Genomic DNA, 16,793 nt, shown 5'->3' on the forward strand with positions numbered 1-16,793 from the left:
CTCAAAACTCTAGCCGCATCCTTCTCTCAAGTTGGGGAAAAGATGGAGAAAAAAATCCTGAAATCGGGGCTGAAATCGGCCTTAAATAGGGCTGGAATCAGGAATTCACATGCCCATGTGAATATTTCACATGGTGCGTGTGGAATTAACGTACGGGCGTGTGGAATTTCCATATGCCCGTGTGGCTTCTCTGGACGACTCCTTCTTCGGCCGGCTGTGAACAATACCTGCTACAGTTTTTACTACAGTGTTGCTACAGTGCCCTACTACAGTACCGATCCGAAACACTCTCGAAACCATGCTTTCATAGAGGTAACGTAAATGGGCACACGTTTACGTCGTAGATCGCTTTGCTTCTTCAATGAACGGCCGCATTGGCGGAGATCTCGCTATACATGCACAAGCCGGAATGCTTGAATGTGCCTACTCTTGTGCCCCTCCAAATCATTGTGCTAACTTGAATACGAGAAGGTTGGCACACATTCCCGCATTTCGAGCCCGACTTATGTCTTCGAGTTTGAACCTTCTCAAGATTTCCTCCAAATGGTGTATTTACGATCCACATTGGCTTCTTTCTCTAATACTCGGCCTCACAACCCTATCTGCATTAAAATAACATAAATACACACATATTAGCATTAAAACCCAATAAAAGTAATGTTCATCAAAAGGAAAGAACACTTCATATTCTTATCACACAAGCACTCATCAAACTCCCCCACACTTAAACTTTTGCTTGTCCTCAAGAAAAAATTAAAACATTGTATGTATAGATGAAGGAAATATTAGAAGTGCTTGGCCTTAGGTTCACCAAAGCATGCAAAGAGAGCATTCTACAAGTAAGGGAGATTTCAACACTAAATACGAAAAATCAATGCTCTAACTAAAAACTTGAATAAAAAAGGACAACAAAACCGAAATCGTGTAAGTGTGTGAACTCACTCAAGTCAACCCAAAGTATACTCCTCAAAATTTTACGTATAAGGGACTTATTTATCTACAAAAGGTAACAAAAATTCAAAAAGTGTGGTAGCTCTTTCTACCGGGGTGGTAGCTTTCACACATCCCATGAGATAGCTCTTTCTCTCATTAGGACATAACTAGTATCCGACTTATGAGAGTAGCTTCATAGGTGGTAGCTCTTTCCACCCAACAAGCACAACTAAACAACAAAACTATATTGTTCTTTCTTTTCATTTTTCCATTTTTTTTCACAAATAACAAAAGAAACAACAATAACTAGTCCCTTTAACATCAAACATGAGTTTCCAAAAGGGTTTAAAGAGTGAGTAGTGCAACAAGTGTCAATCGGGCAAAAATTCCTACAAATTCAAGCAAAAACTAGAGCATGAAGACATTCAATGTTAAAAATTCTCCTAAACCCAAGAATATAATCATTGCAACTAAGGTGAACCGCCATTGGCTATGTGAGCATGTATAACAATCAAGGCTGATATAAAAGAGATGTGTGCACTATGAAACTCCCCCCCCCCCACACTTAAGTTGTACATTGTCCCCAATGTACATATGCAAGCTCACTCATGATGTATATAGATCAAGAATAAATGTGGGAGAAGCAATCAAAATAATACTCCCCTGACTCCTAGTGTTGCATTTGATGGAGCTAATTCGTTGGGAGTGGTGTTCCAACGGGTTGTGAAGCACACACTGCCAAGTCCGAAGCACCTTGGCCGTGTCTATGACAAGTTCTCAATTCCCATGATGACAAGACCATCTGCACGCATACACGAGGGGGTTTAGTGATCTCAATAAAATAAAAACAACTCGAGTTAATAAAAGATAGAGAAATGAATACAACTCGAGGGAACAAAACGAAAATAAACTCAGAAGGAAAATTCCTTTCTGAGTATACAAGTCCAAACTGAAATGCAAAAAGTAATAAAATGAAAGAAAATAAATCAAGTGTCGGTGGCGCACTGTGGCTTCTCTGCTACTACGGGTGCTAGATCGAAGGGTGCTGGTAGAGGTGGTGAAGGTGATGCCGGAAGGGTCTAAGGAGTCCTCGGCCACAAGACAAATGACGAGGAGACGTCTCGCTCTAGAATCTGCTGTAGCGTGTCAAAACGTGCCATGAACTCTGTATACTGTGCAACCTGTGCAGCCCGAACCTCAACAATCTCTGCTCGGGCCTCAGCGACCTCTGTCCGTATCACCCCCACAGCATTCTCAAGCCTCTCAAACCATTCAAGGGATCGAGATGGTGAAAACATGCGTATTGGGGGTGGGTCCTCTTCCACCAGAGGTGCATCGGTCTCCATCTGTGTCGGTGAAGGCTCAGGAATAGGCTGTGAAGCCTCAGCATCATAATCCTCCTCCTCAGCTATTTCTAAAGGTGGTAGAACCAAGGCATAAACTCCCGTCCAAACCCTGTGGACCATACCCATCAATCTTATCGTCTCCAGGCTCAGGGGAGCAGGTATACTTGTCTTCTCAGCCCCGCGAATCGCGTCCAAGAGACCCATACCCAAAACTAGTCTCGTAATGTAGGGGCTTGAGAAGATCACTCCCAATCTGGCATACTGCTCCTGATGTCAAATGTACTCTGCGATGATGTGCCCTAGATGAATCGGTATGCTCTGAACCATAGAATATAGGTACAGAAGCTCTTGCCGGCTCAGGACACCAGTGCTATCACCACGGTCATTCACTGACCTGCTCAGAATGGCATGTAAATATCAGTATGCAGGTCGGGAAAGGCACGTGGCCTTGGACACCCCCGGCTCATATTGACTCCGGCCACACAATGCTTTGTAAGCTCTCTGCGGTGTCAAAGCTCCCGGGTAATCTGTCGGTAACTGGGAATACTCCTTAGTGTCTGTAAATGCGTCCTCGTATAAGCCAATCCGAACTGAAAACTGAGTAATGCTCATGCTATGGTAATGTCCAAATGCTCTAAACTGAATGGCGTCCAAATTGTCAAATCTCGCATAGGATCTATCGAACTCGAATGACGATAAGACCTCAAGTGAAAGCTCACGAATGGCTGGCTCCCTAGTCGACAATAACTGCTTCCAACCTCCCACTGAAACAAGATCATCGACCTCATTTGCGAACTCATCTCCCTGTTATAGATCTCTCAATATGCTCGTTTCCAGAAATCGAGTCTGTCCGAACTGAAGTCTCAACAAATGCTCAAAATGCACCTGGTGCTCGGGAATAGCAAATCTCATGCCCTCGGACTCGGGGAATGACTCACGCGGCCTTTTCTCGGCTTGCTTCTTAGACTGTGGTGCCATAAGCTGCAAGATTTGAAAGAAAATCGATCAAACCAGTTAATTAAGTAATGTTGCAGAAATCCACACACTTGTGTGGAATTTTAGCACGGCTGTGTGGATCCACAGGGTGTGAAAAACGCATGGCCAGGCCTCAAAAATCCAAAAATACACCGTTAGTTTACTGCTAACTTCGTTCTAAACATGCATAATCATTCTAATTGTAGAAACAAAGCATTATTCACCAGTTTCATTGATTAAAATCAAGAATTGACGAAGAAAACAAAAGATAACGCTTACCAACAATGTGAAATGGGCAAAACATGAATCGGCCGGAAAACCAAACAAAAAATCCCTCTAAATTGGCACTACGAGGCTGGGAAAAGGTGTGAGAGTGCTCTCAGATGACTAGAGAATGTGAGGATGAAAAGAAATGATGATCTTTTTAAAAGGAATAGCGCCTCTTGCCATTCTGTACATCTGCACGGGCGTGCAGAAATTACCCATTCCCGTGCGCCTCTACAAGAGAGCTTCACAGGGGCAGACGCACGCCCCTGTGCGTTCTCAGGAAAACACTCACTGTCTCTGAATGCAACCACACGGGCATGCAGAAATTACCTATGCCCGTGTACCCGACCCACAGGAGCAGTCGCATGCCCCTGTGGCTTCTCTGTCCAACCGAGAAGAATCACTAAGTGTTTCGCACGCCCGTGCGGAAATTCTACACGGGCGTGGATAGTCACATGCCCAACTCACAGGGGCAGCCGCACGCCCCTGTGTCTTCTCGGGATGGAGAAAGCTCATTTGCAGAGATCCACACGGGTGTGTGGAAAATTCCCACACCCGTGCGTTTTTCACAGGGTCACTCACAGGGGCGATTCCATGCCCCTGTGTGCTCTTGGGATAATTTGCCAAGCTTCTGCAGGAAGGCGGACGCCCGTGCGGAAATTACCCTTGGGCGTGGACCATCACAAAGTCGCTCACAGGGGTGTGTCTACGCCCCTGTGCATTTTCTTGATGAGCTCTCAATACAACTCCACGGGCGTGCGGAAATTCCACACTCCCGTGCGTTTCCCCTGGATGACTTAGAAAACTCTGCAAGTGAAAACTTTGCAGGCTCTACAGAAATTTCTTGAACATGTGCACACATTCAGAGCCTGCCCTTTTATGGAAACACACGATGACATTAAAAACAAGCTCAAGCGACTTAAACTTTGCCAAATCCTCATGAAACACACGATGACGTTAAAATCCACAATACGATACACAACAGAAGTATCTAAAAATCAAGACACCAACACTCAACAAGTTATTCGCAAAAAAACTAAACTACTAACTAAGAAAACAGTAAACACTTTGGTTGCCTCCCAAGAAGTGCTTGTTTTATATCACTAAGCTTGACATACCCCTTCTTACCTCACGGGGGTTCATAGATGAAGGTTGTCCTCTTACCTATAGCTTGAAAGCATGATGAGCAAAGTCTCGTGAAGGTAGAGGGAGAGTTGTCGGGCTTGGGACCACCTAACAATGGTTCATCTAACTTGTTCGGTTCACACACATCTCCAACAGCCTTGGAGCATTTTCGGTAGCGTCTCCTCACCCTCTTCATCTTTGAAGCATCTTCTTCAGGATCCCCGGAGTAGACGGTACTTCTTCTGTCGAGCCAAGTATCATTATTTCTTCATTTTCCTCCTCTTGGTCGGAGAAACCCTCGTACTGGTCCGGATTGAACATTTCATGTACATATTCATCAACAATCTCATCAATAGTGTCTAGAAATACAAAGTATCATCGAAATCAAGAGAATGCCGCATGGCTTTAGCAAGACGGTATATGAGCTTGTCATCTCCAACTCTCAAAGTTAGCTCCCCACCATCCATGTCAATCAATGTCTTGGAAGTCCACAAGAATGACCTCCCAAGTATCAAGAGTACATCCGCATCCTTATCGACGTCTAGCACCACAAAATCTACAGGAAATATATACTTGTCCATCTTGACAAGCACATCTTCGATGATACCATTCAGATGTCTCACCGTTCAGTCCGCCAATTGTAAGGTCATCCGAGTAGGTCTAGGCTCGCCCAAGCCTAGCTTCTGAAAGAAGGTGTATGGCATGACGTTGATACTGGTCCCTGAGTCTGCCAATGCCATTTCTTCACCTAAATTGCCAATGTTGCACGGAATGATGAAGCTTCCCGGGTCTTTCCTTTTGTTCGGCATGTTCTTTTGCAAAACCGCCGAGCAAGAAGCATCTAAGATCCTTGAAGCACTCTCCTCTAACTTCCTCTTGTTAGTCAACAATTCCTTCAAGAATTTTGCATACTTAGGCATTTGAGACAATGCCTCAACAAAAGGAATGTTGATATGGAGTTTCTTGAACAAACTTAGGAACTTATTGTACTGTTCATCTGCTTGGTCATTCTTCAACCTAGAGGGATAAGGGATTCTTGGCTTGAAAGGTGGGGGTGCTACCTCCTTCTCTTTGCTTGTTCCTTCTTCAACCTCTATAACCTCGGGTGCGTGTTCATTGGGCTTCTCACTCGGGAACCTACCTTCAACCTCACGACCACTTCTCAAAGTGATCACCTTCACATGCTCTCTAGGATTGGTCTTGGTATTGCTTGATAAGCTTCCTTGTGATCTCTCCGATAGAGACTTCGCAATTTGCCCCACTTGATTCTCAAGGTTATGCAAAGAAGCGGTGTGGTTGCGAAGTGTAGCCTCAACTGATTGAAATCTTGTATCCGATGATTGCACAAATCTAGTTAAGGCCTTCTCCAAATCGGTCATTCGGGTCTCCAAACCGGAAACTTGGTTCTCCATGTTCGGGGCTTGTTGTTGTTGGAAACCCGGTGGCCCCATTGTCTTTTGTGGACCTTGGTTACTCCACGAGAAATTGGGATTATTCTTCCAACCCGGATTGTAGGTGTTGCTATATGGATTCCCTTGATTCCTCATCACATTACCCACAAAATCAACATTCTCAATCGAAGATGCATCATCAATGGAGATCGGGCAATGGAGGGAGCATGTCCTCCACCACACCTGGTGCAAGTAGTCATGGCCGCCACTCTATTCGATGTTAGAACATCTAACTTCTTACTCAATGATTCCACTTGAGCCGCCAATGAAGTTGATGCATCTATCTCATGAAGCCCGGTCACGTTCTTCTTCTTCCTAGCATTCCATTGGTAGCTATTTAACCCCATTTCTTCAATTAGTTGACGGACCTCACCGGGGGTCTTGCTACCTAAGGTACCTCCTGCTGCCGCATCCAAGAGTTGCCTTATGCTCGGATTTAACCTGTTGTAAAAGGTCTGAACAATCATCCACTCTGGGAATCCGTGTTGCGGGCACTTTCTCAGGAGCTCCTTGAACCTTTCCCATGTCTCAAATAGAGACCCCAATTCTGACTATACAAAGGACGAGATCTCATTTCTAAGCTTTGTAGATTTTCTGGAAGAGAAATAACAGGCAAGAAAAGCTTCTACCATCATCTCCCATGTGGTAATTGATGCTCTAGGTAATGAGTGTAACCACTGCTTCGCTCTCCCCTTTAAGGAAAATGGGAAGACTCTCAACTTGATGGCATCATCCGTCACCTCGTTTATCTTGAGCATATCTGATAAGTACTTGTGTGATATGAATGCAAAGTGTTCATTCCTTATGTTGAGCTTTACTTTTCTCAGGTTTTTATACTAATATGTGTGTTTTTATGTTACTTTTATGCAGGTAGGGTTGTGAGGCCTAGTATGAAGGAAATAGGCCAATGTGGATCATAATGCACCTATTTTGGAGGAAATCTTGCTAAGGGTCAAATGCGAAGACATAGGTCAGGTGTGAGATGCTAGAGTGTGTACCAACCTCCTCGCATTCGAGTGAGCACATCCATTTGGAGGGGCACAAAGGCAGTCACACTCGAGCATTCCGATTTATGTACATAAGAACGAGAGCTCCACCAACATGTATATCATTGAAGAAGCAAGTGATTCACGACGTAAACGTGTGCCCGTTTGCGTTACCCCGATGAAAACATGGAATTGGGAAGTTATTCAGGTCGAAGACTGTAGTAGAGCACTATAGCATGTACTGTAGCAGCATTGTTCACACCCGGCTGAGAAATCAGAGAAACAGAGAATCCACACGGGCGTGTGGAAATTATCCACGGCTGTGTGGAAATTCCGCATGGGCATGTGTATCGTCCACGCCAGTGGAGTCGCCCGATTCCAGCCCTATTTAAAGCCGATTCAGCCCCGATTTTGGTATTCTTTTCTCCATCTTTTCCCCAACTTGAGAGAGGGCTTTGGCTAGGGTTTTGAGGTTTATTGGCTAGGGTTTTGGAGAGGTTCTATGGCTCCGACATCGCGCATCATTTGGAAGAAGGTTATTGGAAGAGCTTTCGTCGGCATCGATCCGGCGAGGTGTATCCTAGGCCGGACAAAGGATCCCTTGCGACGAGTAGAAGACTCTCCACAAGACCATCGACATGACCATCGAGGGGGTTTCTTTATGGATTCATTGCTTTTACATTCAATTTCTTTGATTGTACTTAGCTCCATGTAGAGCTAAACCCCTAGTGGGTACTTGGGTGATTGTGAACCCTAGGATGTATTCGTTTTATTGAACTTCTTTATTATGCTTTCAATAAATTGATGTTTATTGTGAGTTCCAACCTTGAATGCTTGATTGTACGAACATTTCCCCTAGAGTGACACTAGGGTTGAGAGTTCTTGTTGGTAACCTTGTGAGTGAGTGACACACCATGAGCGTTAGAAAAAGCTAGGTTGGAGAGGGTTGAGAGGGTGAGTCAAGAGGTACAGGAGCGTCCCCTTTCCCCTCTGACGTGATAGATTCTACCTCCGTTCCTCGAGTTCTTTGCGGCCATAATAGAGTGAATGGTCTAAGGGATGAATCTCCGCTGGGGCTTAGTTACGCGTGCAACGGAGTGAAGCGTTGAGGGGATCTTAGTATCTAGGGCTTAATTGTGGTTAGGGACCTTCCGCCTGGACCAAAGGGTTAGGTCTATAATTAGGAAGAGATTTATCACTTGGAATCCCTAGAGCTGATTGCAACTTTATTCGAGTGCGAGGTTGAGAGGTTATTTAATCTCTCCTCCGAGACATGAATAGAGTTAGGCATAGTTGACCTTAGATTTGGGACTATGTATGTAAGGATTTCCACGACTCACCATTGTATTGATTAGGAAGCATAATAGAGAGTTCTTGCACTTGAAGCGATTATCCTAGGTGAAGAATCATCCGAGTACCCCATCTTTATCGATTGCCTTACCTCCTCCTTACTTTTGCTCTCTTACTTGTTGCTTTTAATTGTTGAGAATTGAATCATTGTCATACTTATCATTGTTGATATTCCACATAGCTAAGAATCGAATTAAGTGTCTTTACTCCCTACTCCCTGTAGATTCGATGCCAGCTCACCCGGGATTATTACTTCGACAAACCCGTGCACTTACGGGATATACACAAGGGAAACTTGTCAATATCACACACCTCGAGAAAGTTCTCTATATGACTGTTTGGATCCTCATCGGCCAAACCATTGAACTGTGCGAATTGCTGCAATATGTGGATGAATGTCGGCTTCAGCTCGAAGTTCTGAGCTGTAATTGGGGGACGCACAATACTCGATTGTGTCCCCAATACTGAAGGTCTGGCATAATCAGATAATGTCCTCTGCTGCTTATTTTGTTCCACCATATTATCCGATCCTTTAACTTCCAAATCAGCTAGATTAGACTGTTCTTGCACAGGTTCTTTCCCTTTTCTTCTAAGTGTATGTTCAAGCTCGGGATCTCCTTCAATCCATATTGAGGGGTTCCTTCGGGTCATGAACCTGGAGCTGCTCAAAAAGAAAGAAAACAAAATCAGAACGATGATAGAAAAGAAGATGTGAAATAAAATGAATAAATGAATAGCTAAGAAAACAAAGTGCAAAGTATCTCAAACGCCTATTCCCCGGCAACGATGCCAAACACTTGAAAACGCCCCTTGCGTATGTTCCTCAAGTTCATGGGTTTGTCAAAGTAATAAAATCCCAGGTGAGTGGGTATCGTATCCACAGGGAATAGGAAGTAAAAAATACTTAAGTTGTTTTTTAACTAAGTGAAATATGAATAGTGATTTGTGTGGTAAGATGTAATGCAAACAAAAGTAAAAGAGACAAGAGAGAGAGCACAAATAAAGGAGAGGTAAGGCAATCGATATAAATGGGGTACTCGGATATTGACCTGCCTAGGACAATCGTTTCAAGTGAAAAAACCCTCTATTATGCTTCCTAACTAATGCATTAATGAGTTGTGGAGATCCTTTAATACATAGTCCCAAATCTAAAGTCAACCATGCCTAACCCTATACATGTCCCAGAGGAGAAATTGAACACTCTCTCAACCTCACACTCGTATAGAATTGCAATGAGTTCTAGGGATTCCAAGTGATAAATCCTCTTCCTATATGTATACCTAACCCTTTGGTCCAAGCGGAAGGTCCCTAGCCACAATTAAGCCCTAGATGCTAAAATCACTTCAACGCTTCACTCCATTGCACTCGTAACTAAGCCCCAGCGGAAGGTTATCCCTTAGCCCATTCACTCTATTATGATCGCAAAGAACTCGAGGAATTGGAGGTAGAATTAATCACACCAGAGGAGAAAGGGGATGCTCCGCTACCTCTCGACTCACCCTCTCAACGCTCTCTATTCTAGCTTTGTCTAACTCTCGTGGTGTGTTACTCACTCACAAGGGTTACCAACAAGAACTCCCAACCCTAGTGTCACTCTAAGGGAGTATTCATACAATCAATGTATTCAAGATTGGAACTCAATAAAAACATCAATTAATGAAAGCATAATAACAAGGTTCAATGAAACGAATACATCCTAGGGTTCACAATCCAAGTACCCACTAGGGGGTTTAGCTCTCCATGGAGCTAATTACAATCAATGAAATCAAATGTAAAAGCAATGAATACATAGAAAACCCCCTCGATAGTCATGACGATGGTCTTGTGGAGAGTCCTCTACTCGTCCAAAGGACCGTTTGTCGGGCTTAGGATACACCTCGCCGGATCGGTGCCGACGAAAGTGCTCCTACTAACCTTCTTCCAAACGGAGCTCGATGTAGGAGCCATAGAAACTCTTCCTATCCCTAGCCAATACCTCTCAAAACTCTAGCCGCAGCCCTCTCTCAAGTTGGGGAAAAGATGGAGAAAAGAATCATGAAATCAGGGCTGAAATCGGCCTTAAATAGGGCTGGAATCGGGAATCCACACGCCTATGTGAATATTTCACATGGCCCATGTGGAATTAACGCACGGGCATGTGTAATTTCCACACGCGCGTGTGGCTTCTCTGGACGACTCCTTCTTCGGCCGGCTGTGAACAATACCTGTTACAGTTTTTGCTACAGTGCCCTACTACAGTACCGATCCGAAACACTCCCGAAACCATGGTTTCATCGATGTAATGTAAACGGGCACACGTTTACGTCGTAGATCGCTTTGCTTCTTTAATGAATGACCGTATTGGTGGAGATCTTGCTATACATGCACAAGCCGAAATGCTTGAATGTGCCTATCCTTGTGCCCCTCCAAATCATTGTGCTAACTTGAGTACAATGAGGTTGGCACACATTCTCTCATCTTAAACCTGACTTATGTCTTCGCATTTGAACCTTCTCAAGATTTCCTCCAAAATGGTGCATTCACGATCTACATTGCCTTCTTTTTCTAACATTCGGCTTCACAACCCTATCTGCATGAAAGTAACATAAATACACACATATTAGCGTTAAAACCCGATAAAAGTAATGCTCATCATAAGGAAAGAACACTTCGTATTTTTAACACACAAGCACTTATCACTTTCCCAAGTGTCAGTTTCTTGGTCCACTAACTTATAGTCTAGATCGTGTTGCAAAACTTTTTGGCGTTTTATAACTCTTTATACATGAATAACTTTTTCTTTTTCTTTTCTTGTTCTCCCTCCCTTTTTCTTTTCTTTTTCTCTTTTTTTCCCATGATCAGTAGCTTTCATACTTCCCAGGAGGCATCCCTTTCTCCAATTAGAGCATACTCTTTGTATCCAACTTGTTGGGAGTGAATGCACACTATAAAGGAGGTAGCTCTTTTTGCTGTCAACACATTTTAACTGAACCGGTAAAATAAATAACATTAATGATACCCCTACTATAAGACATCACTCTCTAGATAGACAAAAGGTGCAAGGTGTACTCAAGAGGGACACAAGATAGAGTAAAAACTCACAGAGCAGTCAAACTCTTGATAAGAAATGAAATAAAATGCTAGTATAACATATATCATGTCCCTAGACCAACACTAGCATGTAAGTGCAATGCCTTCAAAGGTCAACACTAGCATGTATATAAAGTACAAACACTATATTCGAAAAAAAAATCATAATAAAGTATGATATAGTATGAAATTCACAGTATACCACAAAGAAAAGCAATTATATTCTCTCTCCCCACACTTAAAGATATACATTGTCCCCATGTACGCATGCATGCTCAAGTGTAGTGCAATATAATAGTAGAAGAAAATAAAAGAGTGTATGGTCACTAATACTCTCCTAATTTCTTACTTGGGCCGACTAGGGCGATGAAGTTACCCTTATCCATGCTCTGAATTGTGCGGGTCAAAGCAACACCCGATCACCCCAAACCCTGATGGAGACACAAGTGAAGTAATTAAATTTAAGCATAAGGTAAAACACAGAAACATGCTATAAAATAAAATCCACTATGATCAATGATAAGTACAAAAGTAGCAAGTAAGTGTCCTTTATTGAAATAAAATGTACAATGTATCACTAAATATAAAAAGAACAAAAGAGGTAAAAAGATCAAAATGGTGAAAGTCAACAAGGAAAGTCTAGCTCTGTGTATGCACGGTGAAGGACAGGTGATACTAATGAAGTGGGAGGAGACTTCAGCGCCACTAGAGCTCTGGCATTCGGTGAAGTAGGTGCCGAAGTGAATGAGGGGTCCTAGTGTTCCATATACACCAGGATCTGTCAAAGTAGACTCTCAATACTCACCTGAACCTCCTCAAGACAGGCCAGGTGCTCCTTAAGAGCTGGTGGAATGAATTGGGTCGGTGCAACAACTGGTGGAGGAGGAAGAGTAGCAGCAGTGACTGGAGAATAGTTGGGGGAGGAATAGCAGTAGGAGGGGTCCTCGAGAGAGACTCCTTATCATTCAAAGATTCAGAGTCAAACCCGTGGACCACTTGGAATTTCACCCCGTGGGGCGTGTCCCGCTGCTCTATCATGTGTATGCCTGAATAACGATCAATCAGACCCAGCCCCTATGCAAACCTGGTAATATAAGGACCAAGGAATATGGTCGCCAAGAGGGGCTCCTGTGCCTGATGACGTAGCTGGCAAGCAAGGATATGGCCAATGTGAATCAACTCCCGAGCTACCATGCTCTAGAGGAAGTACAAGTTATGGAGGTTGACAACACCCATGTTATCTCCTCTCCCAGTTAGCGTCCTAGATCGGATAGCGTGGAGGTACCTAAACGCTTCCCGTCTAAGGGAAGACTCTTTTGAAGTACCACATACATAAGTCTCACGACCTCGAAGAGTCTGGGTCCAGGCCTGATCAGACTCAGGTGGACTGACAAGTCAACGTGGAGCTGGGAGTACGACTCGGTGCGAGTATACCCCTTATCGACGAGCCCATTTCCATGGAGAAATCTGTGTACGACATCAGGTACTCTACCCTGAATATTTAGTAGCTAATGGTCTTGTGGTGACTGAGGCTGATGATCGTCCTGTCCAGCTAGAACGAGTTCATCATCTCCAATGTCAGTTGTCAGGATGTCAGCTCTCGAATGTCGAAGAACTACTTCGAACACTATATGAATGGGAAAAAGGTTTATAATGGCCTCATAACGGGCGGACAATGTTCGCTGTGGTTCATCTAACCCTGGTTCAAAATTTGAACACAACAGTCATCACAATGCCACTGTTCATTGAGGCATAGCCGTTGTGAAGCCCTATTATGATGAAAAATTTTTGTATATCTATTTATTTTGATTGAAATTCATGTAAAAATATTTACCAATCATCCTTACACTATTTTATACCATTTAGACATCATAAAATCATGATTTAAAAGGTTTTGAGGGGTTTTTATAAAATTGGCCAAAAAAAGAAGGTTGTTCTGTCGTAAAAATCAACTGGATTTGGTGCTACATTGAGCAAAAATAGTTCCAAAACTTCTCAGAATCACTAAATGATCGTTGGGGAGGTTTCTCTGGTGAAGTGGAAAAGAGAAAGTTAGGTTTTGAGTGAGAAAGGCAAATGGTTGGCCATCGGTGACCCTATACTGCCTCATAATGGTGTTAACAATGGTCGCACAATGGCCATTGCTCACATGTTTAGTTTCTTGAGGCACCGCGATTGTTACGCGCTCGTTATAAGGCCATTGTCAGCTCAGTTAGGGTTCAAAAGTCTTTAATTTTTGGTAACGAACATTCTAAGGCTCGTTGTGCTCACCACGGCCAGACAACGGGTATTTTAAGGCCATGCTAGACCTCTGGAAAACCCCGAGACATAGCATGCTCTATGGACCTATCTTGGCGACTTACCACGGTCATGGCGACGGTGTTGTGGGCCCATGATATTAAATAGAGATAAGCCAACTTCACATCACTAAAGCAAATACCACTTTTTGTTCAATCACTCAACGAATAAAGAAAATTAAATCTAAGACTAAATGAGCTAAAGTATAGTAAACTACTTGGGTTGCCTCCTAAGAAATGCTTCTTTTACGTCATGAGCCTAACCTACGTGTTCTTACCTCAAGATGACTTTGAGTTAATTAGAGTAAGTAGAGAAGCCATTTCTTTGTTACCTGTTTTTAAAGTAGTGGAGTTTGTTATCTTAGTAGCGTGTTCGTCTTTGGGTTCTACCTTCCTCCATACCTTCTTTGTTGTTGTGGCTCTCACATTACTCCTTCTATTGTTCCTTTGAAGTTGTAGTTTTGCAGGTTGCATTTGTTCTTCCCAAGATGCCCCTTGAAATATTCACAAGGGGGATTTACCATTAATATATCCTGCACAAAATCAAAAATAAAAAAATCAGGCTCATGTGCAAAGTAACATTCATCATCTTAGTCCATAGAGTGCTTCGTAGCACTTTAGAGTTTGTACACCACTTCTTCATCGTCCACTTTCAAAGTCATCTTTCCATCTCTCCAATTGATGAAGGCTCCAGAAGTGTTTAGAAAAGGTCTTTCAAGGATAAGTGGGGTTTCCACATCCTCATCTATATCAAGAAGCACAAAATCCAAGAGGAAGACAAACTTTTTAAAGGTCACAAGAACATCTCCATGATTCGCCATGGTCTTCTAACTGACCTATCAGCCATTTATAAGGTAATTCTTGTCAGCCTCAATTCTCCCAATTTGAGCTTCATGTAAATGGTGTATGACATCATGTTTATGCTAGCCCCAGAATTGGCTAGTGCATTCTCTTCCACATCATCACCAAACAAGCATGGGATCATGAAATTCTCAGGATCTCTCAACTTCATTGGCATATTTCTATCCATAATTGTGGAACAATTTCCATTAAGAGCCACCGTATGACCTCTTCTAACTTTCCTTTGTTGGTGAGCAAGTCATTCAAGAATTTGGCATATTTGGCATCTAGGACAGCGCTTCCACAATGGGGATGTTTATGTGGAGCTACTTGAAGATAGTCATGAACTCTTGAATTGCACATCCTCCTTATCGGCTTTTAGTCTGGAAAAGTAAGGAACTCAGGCTTTATATTCCTGGATTGTGGGTCAAGCTGGTGATGGCTCTTTAGGTTCTTCCTCAACTACCTGCTCATTTGCCTCAATGGCTTCCTGTAAAGCACTAGGGCCTTCCTATATGGATGTCCTCTCTATCTCAGCACTTGAACCCTGAGCGATCCTTGCGTCGACGGTCTTACCATTAGGAAGTGAGATGACCTTAAGCTGCTTCCTTAGATTTGCTTTGGTGTTGCTTTGGAGGCCTTCTTAAGGTCATTTTGTACTAGCCTTGTGTGATTCCTACAAGGATCATCGCCGAAAGATGGCCGGAAAGCCTCAAGAATGTGTGGTGGCATCGACCCAAAATGCCAAGAAGAAGTTCCTTCTATTTGACCTAGAAGAACCCTTAAATACCCCCAAATTCCACCTATATCGGGGCCTATATCAGGAGCATACGGATTTGATAAGGACTCGTATGACTTTGGCCATAGTTTTTGTCTTGAAAAATGTCCATGTGCTACAGTAGACAGTTACAGTGAATATGTTACAGTAACCTGCTATGGTATTGCACCCCTGGGTTTCTCTTTTTCTTGCCCTAGTCATGCCCTCATACTCTCCACGGGTTTTTTTATGCCCTACAAAGCAAATAACATGCAATTAGGCACAAAATGGGCATTAATTCTCATAAAATAGATACTAAATATAGAGAATAAGTATAAGAAAAGATATACATTTAGACACTTATCAAATATCCCCACACCTAAGCTTTTGCTTGTCCCTAAGCAAATAAATAATGAAAATCAAAGAGGCTGATAAGTGGCTAAATGTATTACCTCCGACTCAAATAAATACAAGAATCTAAAAGCAATGGATAATGATATAAAGATGTTGAGTTAAAATCAAGAAACATGAAAAAATGATCTTGTCTAACCTCTTATATGTTTGTGCCGTGTGTGTAAATCTCCTATCTCACTTGCGCTGCTCTGGTCGAGCCTAATGACTTCAATAAGTAAAACTCTGGATGCTAATCACTCCACATGTTATGAATACAAAGTCTTAAAATGCTAAGTGGCACTTCAATAGACAACTAAGATCCTTCTAATTCTTAGCTTTGAGACTAAAGCCCCCACCCCCCCTTTTTTTCTGAAAACACCAAGTAGGTAGTCAAAAAGATCAAAAGGTTTTTTTTTTCTCTAGTGTAACCAACGTATACTGCACAAAATCTTTTTGAAGGATGCACATTCTAATTAGGCACAAGAGTCACCCAACTACTTGATTACAAATCTACACAACGCATTCATGCTACATGCCATAATACTAGGACTACCTCAAAATGACTTAGAAGTTCTTAAGAGTCCATTGAAGAATAGAACTTAGTATTATAAGGCCAAGTACTCAAAGTAGTGTGTTAAGCATGCAAGAGAGTTAGAATAGTCAAGTTGGCTTTTCCAAGGGCATCAACAAAAGATTCAGTGCACAAGACAATACTAGAGGTGAAACAGGATTCAGGAGAGCATAAAAACATGTAACTCACATCAGTCATCAATCCAAGCTAGAAGAATCTCACAAGAATGAACAAAGCCATCATAGGTAACACTAGCATGTTAACAATGACCCTAACAAATGAAATACACCCCTCCCCACACCTAGTGTTGTACATTGTCCCTGATGTATAGTAATCATGAAAATCATGGTAGAAAAAACAATGAAAACAATAGAGGAGGGTGAAAATGAACTTCCCTGGTTCATCTTGTGTAAGTAGCGAGGTGTGACCCGAA

General features: G+C 42.7%; 1 non-coding gene across 1 annotated transcript; it reads left to right on the top strand.

Annotated features, from left to right (window-relative positions):
- Window positions 1-6,574: 6,574 nt before the first annotated feature.
- Window positions 6,575-6,681, top strand: LOC120278385. The gene has a single exon (XR_005541716.1). It is a non-coding gene; the product is annotated as a small nucleolar RNA R71 (small nucleolar RNA).
- The last annotated feature ends 10,112 nt before the right edge of the window (window positions 6,682-16,793 follow it).

This window comes from Dioscorea cayenensis, chromosome 15 (assembly GCF_009730915.1).
Source record: "Dioscorea cayenensis subsp. rotundata cultivar TDr96_F1 chromosome 15, TDr96_F1_v2_PseudoChromosome.rev07_lg8_w22 25.fasta, whole genome shotgun sequence".
NCBI classification, from domain to species: Eukaryota; Viridiplantae; Streptophyta; class Magnoliopsida; order Dioscoreales; family Dioscoreaceae; genus Dioscorea; species Dioscorea cayenensis.